The sequence below is a fragment of the Lacerta agilis genome, chromosome 9 (assembly GCF_009819535.1).
Source record: "Lacerta agilis isolate rLacAgi1 chromosome 9, rLacAgi1.pri, whole genome shotgun sequence".
NCBI classification, from domain to species: Eukaryota; Metazoa; Chordata; class Lepidosauria; order Squamata; family Lacertidae; genus Lacerta; species Lacerta agilis.
The window spans coordinates 10,436,996-10,449,461 of NC_046320.1; positions in this window are offsets into that span (position 1 = coordinate 10,436,996).

Genomic DNA, 12,466 nt, shown 5'->3' on the forward strand with positions numbered 1-12,466 from the left:
TCCACTGCCTCCCGCAGTTTGGTCAGACTCATGTTGGTAGCTTTGAGAACTCTGTCCAACCATCTCGTCCTCTGTCGTCCCCTTCTCCTTTTCCCAACATTAGGGTCTTTTTCAGGGAGTCTTCTCTTCTCATGAGGTGGCCAAAGTATCGGAGCCTCAGCTTCAGGATCTGTCCTTCCAGTGAGCACTCAGGGCTGATTTCCTTCAGAATGGATAGGTTTCATCTTCTTGCAGTCCATGGGACTCTCAAAAGTATGCCTGTTGTTTTTGTCCATGGCGTTTTCTTGGCAGGGATACTGGAGTGGCTTGCCGGTTCCTGCTCCAGGTGGATCACGTTTAGTCCAAACTCTCCACTATGACCTTGAGCCACTCTAGAGACTTTCTTGCTGAAGGGTAGGATATAAATTATTATCTATATATATAAAATGCAAGTGTCTCTGCGTCCAGTCCGTGTGTCTCTGGGTTTGCGCTACTGCGCATGTGCCCCAGGGACACAGGGATTGACGCAGAGAGACATCGGGCCACGAGCAGCGTCGGCAGTTCAAGCGGGGCGGTTGAAATGGAACGTCGACGCTGCAGAGGACGAGGGAAAGCGGAAGAGGGAGGTCACGATGCGAGTGGCAGCTGCTGAGTTTCTTGGAGGTTTCTTTGTCCGTACTTCTCCCTCCCCCCCCCTGCAGTCTCCTTTTACACACAGCAACAGGGGGTGGGGTGGGGGGCAAAGATGGTTCCCCTTCAGGCTGGGTGGTGTGGGTGGATGCTGGTGGGGTTTCCCCTCCCTCCTCTTTCTCTGCTTATTGGGGGAGCAGAGCGGAGGGAGGCGACTCGGGCTCCACGCGGCCAGCCGGCGGGCGCCGGCGGGCCAGCAGCGCTCCCTCTTTCTCCTCTCGGCGGGTGGAAAGTTAAACCCCTTCCCCGCCCTCGCGCCCAATTCCCTCCTCCCGCCTTCCCCGCAGACTCCGCTCTGGGCCGCAGCAGCCCGCAGCCATCCTTCTCCGGCGCCAACCCGGCTGTTGTCCTCCTCCTCCTCCTCCTCTCCCTCGGCCCCTCACCTGCCCCGCATGAGCCTGGCTCACAGTCCCGCTCTCGCGCACACCTCAGCGGCTGCTCCCTCCCCACCGGGTCTAAGTGAAGGCAGGCTGTCGCAGCAGCAGCCGCATCGCTCCCGCTCTCTCTCCTCCCCACAATCTGTGTCTCCGGAGAGGGAGGCAAGCAGACACCCGCTGCTGCTGCTGCTCGGCCTCCTGCTCGCCTCAGTCCAGTCTCGAGGCGCAGGCTCTCCCTCCCCGCCAGCCGGGATGTTGTTGCTCTTGCGGCGGATGCCCATGTTCTAGCGCCCGTTATTGTAACGGGCTGAAACCACTAGTTAATTATATTTATTTATGTCCCACCTTTCCCCCCCAACAGGCACTTAAATAGGAACAGCTAAAACATAGATTATAACATGCATATAATTACAATAAAAACGGCACCAGCCCTTTCCTTAAAAACAGCCAGTTCATATGGGAAGATATGGTCCTTCAGATAGCCTAGACCTGGGGTCAGCAAAAAATTTTCAGCGGGGGGCTGGTCTACTGTCCCTCAGACCTTGTGGGGGGTTGGACTATTTTTTTTGGGGGGGGTGAACTTAATCCTATGCCCCACAAATAACCCAGAGATGCATTTTAAATAAAAGCACACATTCTAGTCATGTAAAAACACCAGGCAGGCCCAACAAATAAACCAGAGATGCATTTTAAATAAAAGGACACAATCTAATCATGTAAAAACATGCTGATTGCCAGACCATCCGTGGGCCGGATTGAGAAGGCGATTGGACTGGATCCGGCCCCCGGGCCTTAGTTTGCCTACCTGTTGCATTGGGCGAAATGCCCTTCTTCTGAGCTACGCCAATAAAACTCAGAGACTAGAGGAGCTTGGAGTCCATTTTGTTTTCTTTATTGCAAAGCAATAAGGGTTACAGTCGAATCCTTTCGCAAAGGTCTGGGCAGGGGTACTTATAACATTTCAGACAAAGGATTTCAATTTAACCAATCATATTTCATTACCTCATTTCAGTTTAGTACACATGTACATTACCTAATCTAATACGCATGCGCAATAAGCATTGCTAACTAAACCTTGATTCTCAGAGATTGTTACATTCTGTTAGTGTGCAATGCATGGGAACCTGTGTTACGTGTGGCCATTTTCATGTATCAAATTATGTTCTAGCTTATGAATGCGTCTTATTGATTGATTGATTGATTGATTGATTGAATGTTTGCTTGTTCTTCTATCTCAGTGTGAAATGGCATCTTGCCAAAATCATCGGTTCCTTAAAGCAGCAGGTTACCATAATTCTCTATTAGAAGTATATTCAATGATTTAAAGGGGTTCACATTATCACATTTTCATGACCCTTTGGGGCACTGCCACATACACATGGCCTGGATCTAAGCCAAGCAACTATTTCTACGTCATAACCAGCCCTTTGAATTGTGCCCAGAGACGCTTTGACAACAGAGAGACAGAGAGAGAATGCAATTTTCCACAGTTGTCTGGCACATAGCAATACTTTTGACAGGTGAGCTTCTACCTACAAGTAGGTTTCATCCTCACAACCCTGTGGAGAAGTGAAGTGCCTTCCTCAAAGGAGCTTTGTCACACAGCCCAGATTTCCCTGAGATAAAATGGCCAGCTATGCCTCATGGATATACTCAGCTTTGTCAGCAAGGCTCCTTATTTCAGAACCACCCAGCAGAGCAAACTTAAACACCTATATATTTTAGATAGCAGCTTGTTCGCTACCATCTGAACACCTCTAAATATATCATATCCCAGTGGTTCCCAATTAGCTAATTACAGAGGACCCCCTATTTTTCAAAAGCCAAGCCACGGACCCCCGACTTCTGAAAATTTTGATAACTCTATCATAGTAACCTCTGCAATTTTTTTGAATAAAATGTGGGGTAGACCCTAATAAGCAAATAATTTTAGCTATACCCCTAAAATCCCTAGACCCCTAATTGGGAACCACTATCATAACTAATTTCTGCATGATGGTTCCTAAGTTCGAGGAGCAGGTTTCCCCCTCTATGTTTGGGTACAATCAGGTGCATTTTGAATCGAGATGGTGGACTGGGCCTTTCAAAACTGCCCTGATCATAACCACTGATTTCAAAACGGCACCAACATTTAAGGTGCTTTGTGGGGTTCCACCTCTTTTGCTACATTTGGAACACTTTTACTTGTTTCCACAAAATGTACTGTTTTTATGACAGTACTTTTACTGCTAAATTTTGGTTTCATAATCTTTTTATTCAGTTTCACAAACATACAATATATTTACAATTCGTTACATATTGAACATTCTATATTTTGGCCTTTCTAGGCCCTGACTTCCCTCAAACCTTCCATCTGGTTTCCACAATATACTTTCTTTGTTTTTATATTTATTCAATATATTATTGCTTTATTATTCATAGCTAAGATAATCTTTGTTTATTCCATCATACAATAATATTTATTTTTTACTACAAAGCTTCCTGTAATCCTACTAACGTATTCAATTGTGTATATTTCTTTAAATAATTTACAGTTTTTTTCCAATCTTCAATAAATTTTTGATCTCGCTGTTCTCTAACTCTCCCTGTCATTTTATCCAACTCCCTGTCATTTTATCCAACCCGCCCTGTGAATATCTGGTGAACGACAAGGAAGAAATCCTACAAATCAAATCAAATAAATTTACCACTAGATGGCAGACTCCACCCACAGCATGAGAAATCGCCAGCAATGCATTTAATCCACGGAGACCAAGTCAGGAATCTCCAGCAACTGCCTTGACACAATATAGAATCACAGGTTTCTTTATCACATGTACTGCATAACTCACTCTTTTCATCTGAAATTCAGATCTGTGGTGGAGGGCAATGGCATTGTGTCTCCAGTCGTACACTGGACTCAAAATTGAGCCCATAACTCCTGCCCCAACCCTATGCAAAAGATTGTTGGCAAGAGTTAGGGAGAAAGGAGAAATTTGCTGAGTTTCCATTTTAGTGCAAACCTACCTAAGGGCTGCATCCAGTGTAAGTGGTGTGCAGAGTTGTTGACATCTGTCTATCTCAATAGATGTTGGAGTGCACCTTGGTAAGTGAAGTCAAACCGCTGTGTGAACAGCACCAAAGTGACCTCCCCAAGGCGCAAGCCTGGTCAGTGTGTCTGGAGGTCCTGGGCTGCCCAGACAACAAGACCCCCCTTCTCAGCCTTGCTGGTATGGTCCAAAGAAAACAGACCAATATGTTTGGCACCAGCTTGGCTGCAGAAGTTGCTGAAAGGAGGTCTACAAAGCGCCATCCAATCATATTGGGGACTCCACTCCAGATTTGTGTAGGGTTTACTCCTGAGCCTTTTCTTTTCCTGAAGATATTCCACAAGGTAGCAGAGTTTAGCACCAGAATTTTCCTTCTCCTAGATGGGCTACCTTCCCAGGTGGACGAGCCCCATCTGCCCCCCACTTCCCTCTATAGCACATGCATAAACTGCCTTCTTGACTGTTGGACCCACTCAGGGCCGTCTTAAGCCTATCCGGCGCCCTGGTTCAAAGATCCCTCTGGCGCCCCCCCCCCCACTCCCCTGTCAGCTTGGGACTTCCATTTTCACTCAGGGACCCTGCACTGAGCTCCTGCATCTTCATCCGCTGCAAAGCAGGCAGCAGCTCGCTAGGTGCAGCTCCCCTCCTTTCCCCCGTTGGTAAACAGCCTTCTCATAAGGTGCAGCGGGCAAGATCCCGCACACATCTGTGGCTAAGTTGGCATCAATGGTGACAGACAGGAAAAACAGGCTGACCTCCCTGGCCGGCTGCTTGGGCAGCTGAAACCTTAGCACGGCCACCTCGCCTTGGAGGAAATGGGCAAGGGTAGCACTGCCGGCAGGGCTGGAGGGCACTCCTCCGGCAGGGGGGAGGCTCGCGGCATGGGGGCGCCCGGGGGGAGAGCATGGGCGGTGCAAGCACCCGGCCACCTGTGGGGGCAGGGGGAGGCCGTGGGCTGGGCAGCCAGGGAGCAGCCCGCCGGGAAGCAGCATGGGCAGCAGCGGCTGTGCCGCCGGCGCGTGAGCACCCGCCCGTGGGGTCGGGTTGGGGAGGGGGCACCTGGTATGCCGGCGGGCTCGCGGGGGCGCCCCTGAGGGCCCGGCGCCCTGGTGCGCCGCGCCACCCAGCCCCTATGACAAGACGGCCCTGGGCCCACTCTTGGTCTCATCTGCTCAGTCCGCCGGAGTCTGTCTTTGCATGCAGGGCAGGTCCCTAACTCACTGAAGGTTTGAGACCCATTGGCGGCCCTCACCTGGTTTAGCTGGCCAGTCGAAGTTGTTTCCCAGTGTGTGGCCGCTATCGCCTGCTGACAACTTCTAGGAGCCACAGCGGAGAGCTGAGTGCAGGATGGGGACCAATGGTGGACAATTACCTCAAAAGGAGCACAACGTGCCCCCCACCAGAGGTACCACCCCCTCCTTGAAAATAATACACATGCCAAACTCATTTCTTTTTTTGATAGTGTTACAAGTTTGGTGGATCAGTGGAATGCAGTGTATCTTGATTTCAGTAAGACTTTTGACAAAGTCCCCCATGGTATTTTTGTGGAGGAGAAGCTGATAAAATGTGGGCTGGATGAGGTAACTGTGAGGTGGGTTTGTAACTGGTTGCCTCACTGACAATTTCATTTTCCCAGAAGTTTGAAGAAGCAACAAAGGGATCATCTGTCTTTGACTTGGTCCTCACCAACTGGGAGGAACTGGTTGATGAAGTAATGGGAAACTTGGGGGGAAGTGATGGCAAGGGAAAGCTAAGTGTAGTCAGACATGTGGTGTAGTGGTTAAGAGCGGTAGACTTGTAATCTGGGGAACCGGGTTCGCGTCTCCGCTCCTCCACATGCAGCTGCTGGGTGACCTTGGGCTAGTCACACTTCTCTGAAGTCTCTCAGCCCCACTCACCTTGTGGGGGGTGAAGGGAAAGGAGAATGTTAGCCGCTTGGAGACTGCTTCAGGTAGTGATAAAGCAGGATATCAAATCCAAACTCCTCCTCTTCTTCTCTTCTCTAGACTTTAGGAAGGCCAACTTCAAAAAGCTTAAGGAGCTGAGATCCCATGGTCTGAAATACTCAAAGAAAAAGGAGTCCAAGTTGGACTGGAGTTTCTTAAAGGTGAAATACTGGAGGCACAAGAAAGAAAAGTAGGATGAGGAAAGTGGGATGAAGAATGGCAGATGAGGTTAATGGACTATGCAGAATTGGATAAGATGACAGGAAGAATTCGAAACCGGCGGGACCAGGAATTCCTGAAGGATTGGACTAAATTCGAGAAATATTTGAAAGACAATTGTAAACAACAAATTACGCTAATACGTTTACAAGAAGTTTTGTAAGGTTAATTTTAGGAAATATTACGGAGATAATTTTGGAAGGTAATAATTAGTTGTTGTGATAAAAAGTTATAGTGTAGTTGGAAATACAAGAAGATATTAGGAAATTTGAAAATCTTGAGATGTGGTTGATGGAAGTCAAAAATATGTATAAGAGATGAATACTATTGGATGTTTAAAAGAATGTATGTAAAATTTAATAAAAATTATTATAAAAAGAAAGAAAGAAAGAAAAGTAGGTGACATCTAAAGAAGCCGTTGTGGCTGCATAAGGAGATTAACAGATGAGCTGAAATTAAAGAAAGGCGTGTATAAGAAATGGAAGAAAGTAGGAATCACAATGGAGGAGTCTACATGAATAGCCAACAGTTGCAGGCTGAATGTCAGGTGGCTAAAACTAAGAATCAGCTCAGGCTTGCAAGAGAGGTCAACAATAAATTTTTAAAAAAATGTTTATTCAGCTATGTTTGAAGAACATATGCAAAAGCCCACAGACAAACACGAGGACAGACGAAGACGCCTGAGAGACTTTGCACTACCATTTTACAGTATATAAATATTGCACATCGAACTCTGCACCTTCAGAGCTGATCATTTGGATACTAAGCCACAGATCACGCCTTCGAGTAGATACTTGCATACACGTTTTATGTGATTTCAGTCTATTTGTTGATATAAATAATTTCTAGTTTAAACATTTTCATAATATTCTTGTGGTTCATATTGTAGTGTCTTTCACGGTTTTGTGTATTTTATATTATGTTTGAAGAACAAGCAAGTTGTAGTTCCTCTGGATGGAGAAGACGGGGAAATACTATTAGGGAACAGAGAGAAGGCAGAACTGCATCATCATCATCATCACCATCATTATATTATTATTATTATTATTATTATTATTATTATTATTATTATTATTATTATTATTATTATTATTATATTGTATACCACCCTATACCCACAGGTCTCAGGGCAGTTCACAGGAGAAAATCACAATTAAAAAACACAAAATGCATAAAATAAAAACAACCCTTAACACCCCTCAAAAACACATTTTAAAAGGGCGTTGAATATCCGTGAACCAAAGGCCTGGTTAAAGAGGAATGTTTTTGCCTGGAGCCTAAAAGGTGTGTAATGAAGGTGCCAGGCGAACCTCCCTGGGGAGAGCATCCCACACCTACTTTGCCTTGTCTTCACCCAAAAGGAAAGTGATGCCCAACCAGGTGATAACAGAATAAATGATGTTAGGAGGGAGCTGCATCCAAGATAGGAAAAGAGGTGGTAAGGGAACACCTAGCTGCTTTAAAAGAATTCAAATCTCCAGGTCCTGATGAGCTGCACCCAAGGGTACTGAAGGAGCTTGTGGATGTAATCTCAGAGCCTCTGGTGATAATCTTTGAGACTTCTTGGAGAACAGGTGAGGTCCCTGCAGACTGGAAGTGGGCAAATGTTTTCCCCATCTTCAAAGGGGGGGGGGGGGAGAAGACCCAGGTAGCTACCAACCAGCGAGCTGACTGATACCAGGGAAGATCCTAGAACAAATAATTCAACAGTTGGTCTGTGAGCACTTAGAAAAGGATACTGTGATTACCAAGACCCAGCATGGGCTTCTCAAAAACAAGTAATGCCAGATAAGTCTCATTTCTTTCTTTCTTTCTTTTTGACAGGGCTTGGTAGATATGGGAAATGCTGTGGACATAATGTATCTTGATTTTACTAAGGCTTTGACAAAGTCCCCCATGGTATTCTTGCAGAGAAGCTGGTAAAATGTGGGCTCGGTGAGGTAACTGTGAGATGGATTAGAAGCTGGTTGGGGTTGACCAAACCCAAAGAGTGTTCACTAATGGTTCCTCATCATCCTGGAAACGAGGGGCAAGTGGGTGCCACAGGGTTCTGTCAGGGGGCTGTTGTTGTTCCGTGCCTTTATAAAAGACTTGGGTGAAGGAATTGAGGGGATGCTCATCCAATTTGCAGATGACACTAAACTGGGAGGGGTAGCCAGTGCCACTGAAGACAGAATTGGACCCAATCAGATTGGAGAATTGGGCCTAAACTAACAGATGAAATTCTATACAGTGGTACCCCGGGTTGCGTACGTAATCGGTTCCGGGTTACAGTTCGTAACCCGAAAAGTATGCAACCCGAACAAGCGCGCGAAAAACCCGGAAGTAGCAGTTTGTGCATGCGCGAACTGCGCAGAACGCTTCTGCGCATCCGCGCGTTGCGCACGCTCTGGGTTACCGGAGTTCGTAACCCGGAGCGTATGTAACCCAAGGTACGACTGTAGAGACAAACGTAAGATTCTTCACTTAGGCAGGAAGAACCAGATGCACCAATAAAAGATGGGAGACACCTAAGGCAGTGTTTTTCAACCTTTTTTGGGCAAAGGCACACTTGTTTCATGAGAAAAATCACGAGGCACACCACCATTAGAAAATGTTAAAAAATTTAACTCTGTGCCTATATTGACTATGTATAAAGTAATTCTCTTGAATAGGAATCAAATAAACACAATTTTTCCCACGGCACACCAGGCAGCATCTCGCGGCACACTAGTGTGCCACGGAACAGTGGTTGAAAAACACTGACCTAAGGTACCATACTAGTAGTACATGTGAAAAGGATCTCGGGGTTTTGGTGGACCTCAAGCTTAACATGAGTCAACAGTATTTTACAGCAGAGAGAGAGAGAGAGAGAGAGAGAGAGAGAGAGAGAGAGAGAGAGAGAGAGCGCTAATGGTGCATCAACATCGTGTCCAAATCAAGGGAAGACATTGTGCCACTCTATTCTTGGTCAGACCACACCTGGAGTACAGTGTCCAGTTTTGAACTCTACAATTTAAGAAGGATATTGACTGTTTCTCTGTCAAAGGGAGCACCGCTGTCGCCTGCCGGCTTTTCTCATTGAGTTTGTGGGTGCCCAGCCCTCACCATTATGTTATTGTGGGTGCCTAAGCAGCCACGGCCTCCTGGAGTTGGCCGTGGCTGCCAAAAAATCCCAGAGTTCCCTGGGAAGGTTGATTGATTGTTAAACCCCTTTGGGAAATGTAGCTTTGTGAGCTCTCAGACCCCTTACAAGATACATTTCCCAGGAGTCTTTGGGGGAGTTTATGACTGTTTATAGTGGTATGATCCTGTTTTAAGTGTGTAGTGCAGATGGAGTCAGAGACAGGTGTAGAACCAGACATTTTGAACCCACAATAAACTGCAGCCTTATGATAGAATATAGACATTTATTGGTCCTTTTTATATGATTTTGTGCAGTGGTACCTCGGGTTAAGAACTTAATTTGTTCTGGAGGTCCGTTCTTAACCTGAGGTACCACTTTAGCTAATGGGGCCTCCCGCTGCCACTGCGGCGTGATTTCTGTTCTCATCCTGAGGTAAAGTTATTAACCTGAGGTACTACTTCCGGGTTAGCAGGGTCTGTAACCTGAAGCATCTGTAACCCGAGGTACCACTGTATTTTGATTTTTGGTTCATGAAAGCAGACTATAAATACCATGAATAGAACAAATAGGTAAATAACCTTCCATGTGTTTCCGCTAATGGGAAGTGACCTTCGTCATTCCCAGGAAGAAGAGGAAGCAATTGAAAGAATGTGGCATTGTACCTCCAAGGGCTTTGAGAGGGGGGGGGGGTTATTTCTTTATTTATTTTTAGCCCCGTGATCTCAAGCAGGAAGGAGACACTCGAGTCTGAATTGGTCTGTCCAGAGGAGGAAGAGACCAATAAATGAGAAGTGAAGACTTTGCTTCTGACCGGTGCTTTTTAAAAAGAAGAAGAAGAAGAAAATTTCATGCTGGTGCTCACCATGAAGTTGTTACATTAAGTGCCACACTTTTAACATGGGGGGCCGGTACTGCGTACCCTTGAGTGCCCCCAGAAATAAAGCATTGCTTCTGACCAAGCATGACCAGAGGAAAACAAAAGAGCCAAATAAGTTTTGTGGAGAGATAAACGGATGCCGGAATAGCCTTCTCTTCTGATTTATCTACAGTGGTACCTCAAGTTATGAACTTAGTTGGTTCCGGAGGTCCGTTCTTAACCTGAAACTGTTCTTAACTAGAGGCGTGCTTTCGCTAATGGGGCCTCTTGCTGCCGGCACACGATTTCCGTTCTAATCCTGAGACAAAGTTCTCATCTTGAGGTAACTCTTCCAGGTTAGCGGAGTTTGTAACCTGAAGCGTTTGTAACCTGAGGCATTTGTAACTCGAGGTACCACTGTATTTATCTATGTCATGAAATGTATGCACTGCCTGGTTGGAAGAAAAAACCTCCAAAGCTAAAACAATGAAACAAGGAAAAACTTGCAAGACTTTAAAACAGGGGTCAGCAAACTTTTTCAGCAGGGGGCCGGTCTACTGTCCCTCAGACCTTGTGGGGGGGCTGGACTATATTTTGAAAAAGAAAATGAATAGATTCCTATGCCCCACAAATAACCCAGAGATGCATCTTAAATAAAAGGAGACATCCTACTCATGTAAAAACACGCTGATTCCCAGACTGTCGGTGGGCCAGATTTAAAAAGCGATTGGGCCAGATCCGGCCCCTCGGCCTTAGTTTGCCTACCCATGCTTTAAAACATACAGAAAATTAAAATACTAAAACAGGTTAAAATTCACAGCAGCTTTCTATTTCTGGGTAAGGTAAAGGTAAAGGGACCCCTGACCATTAGGTCCAGTTGTGTCCGACTCTGGGGTTGCGGCGCTCATCTCGCTCTATAGGCCAAGGGAGCCGGCGTTTGTCCGCAAACAGCCTCCGGGTCATGTGGCCAGCATGACAAAGCCGCTTTCTGGCGAACCAGAGCAGCGCACAGAAACGCCATTTACCTTCCCGCTGGAGCGGTCCCTATTTATCTACTTGCACTTTGATGTGCTTTCGAACTGCTAGGTGGGCAGGAGCTGGGACCAAACAACAGGAGCTCACCCCGTCGCAGGGATTCGAACCGCCGACCTTCTGATCGGCAAGCCCTAGACTCTGTGGTTTAACCCACAGCACCACCTGGGTCCCTAAAGTTCTGGGTAGGCTTGTGTAAACAAGGATGTTTAGCTGCTGCAAAGCCGCTGGAAAGAATACTGGGAAGGGGCCTGCTTGATCTGAAAGGCAGGGTGCTGCTGCCCCACTAAACGATTGTGGAGCGGAGATTGTGTGGGCCCTGCAAACGAGCCCAAGTGATTGGGTGGGCACCAGTGCGGCAAGGCAATTTCATAGGTAACCTGGTCCCAAGGTTTTATATGCCAATGGTAACACCTTGAACTCAATGCAAATCCTGATGCAAATGATGCAAAACATGGCAAAGAAGGGGGGGGGCAATTGGGTCAAGTCCCCTCCATACTTTGCAAGTTACCCCAGTTATTCCAAAGACGACCCACTGCAACAAGCATCCATCCACACAAAGCTTCCTGCATTTCTGGTGCAAGACCAGGAACAGTCGGTTTCCTATGCAGGCAAAGGACCAGACGAGATGAACTTTGAGGTCGTCAATTTTTTTGTGGCCAAAGAGATAAATAATTCTATACAGTGATACCTCTAGTTACGAACTTAATTCATTCCGGAGGTCCGTTCTTAACCGGAAACTGTTCAGTTCTCATCCTGGGGCAACGTTCTCAACTCGAGGTAACGGAGCGGAGTTTGTAACCTGAAGCGTTTGTAACCTGAGGCGCTTGTAAATCGAGGTAGCACTGTATTCTATATGCATTACTGTGCATAACTTTTAGACTTCAGTAGATAATCTGAGACAAGAGAGTAATAAAGGGAGAGTAAGTCTCCATCTGCACCTTACACGTTAAACAGTCATGGGTTCCCCCAAAGAATCCTGGGAACTGTAGTTTGTTAACGGCACTGAGAGCTGTTAGAAGGCTCTTTGTTCCCTCAACAGAGCTGCAATTCCCAAACCTCTATGCAAAGAAACCCTTTGGGAATTGACTTTAAGATTGGAAACATTGAGAAACGAAGAGAAACCAAGATTGATAAACCAATAGACGGACGCTCTTGTTTCTTTGTTATGGGTTACATACTTTTGTACTGTGTACTGGAGTGAAATTTGTATAGCCAAAATGAAACAAACC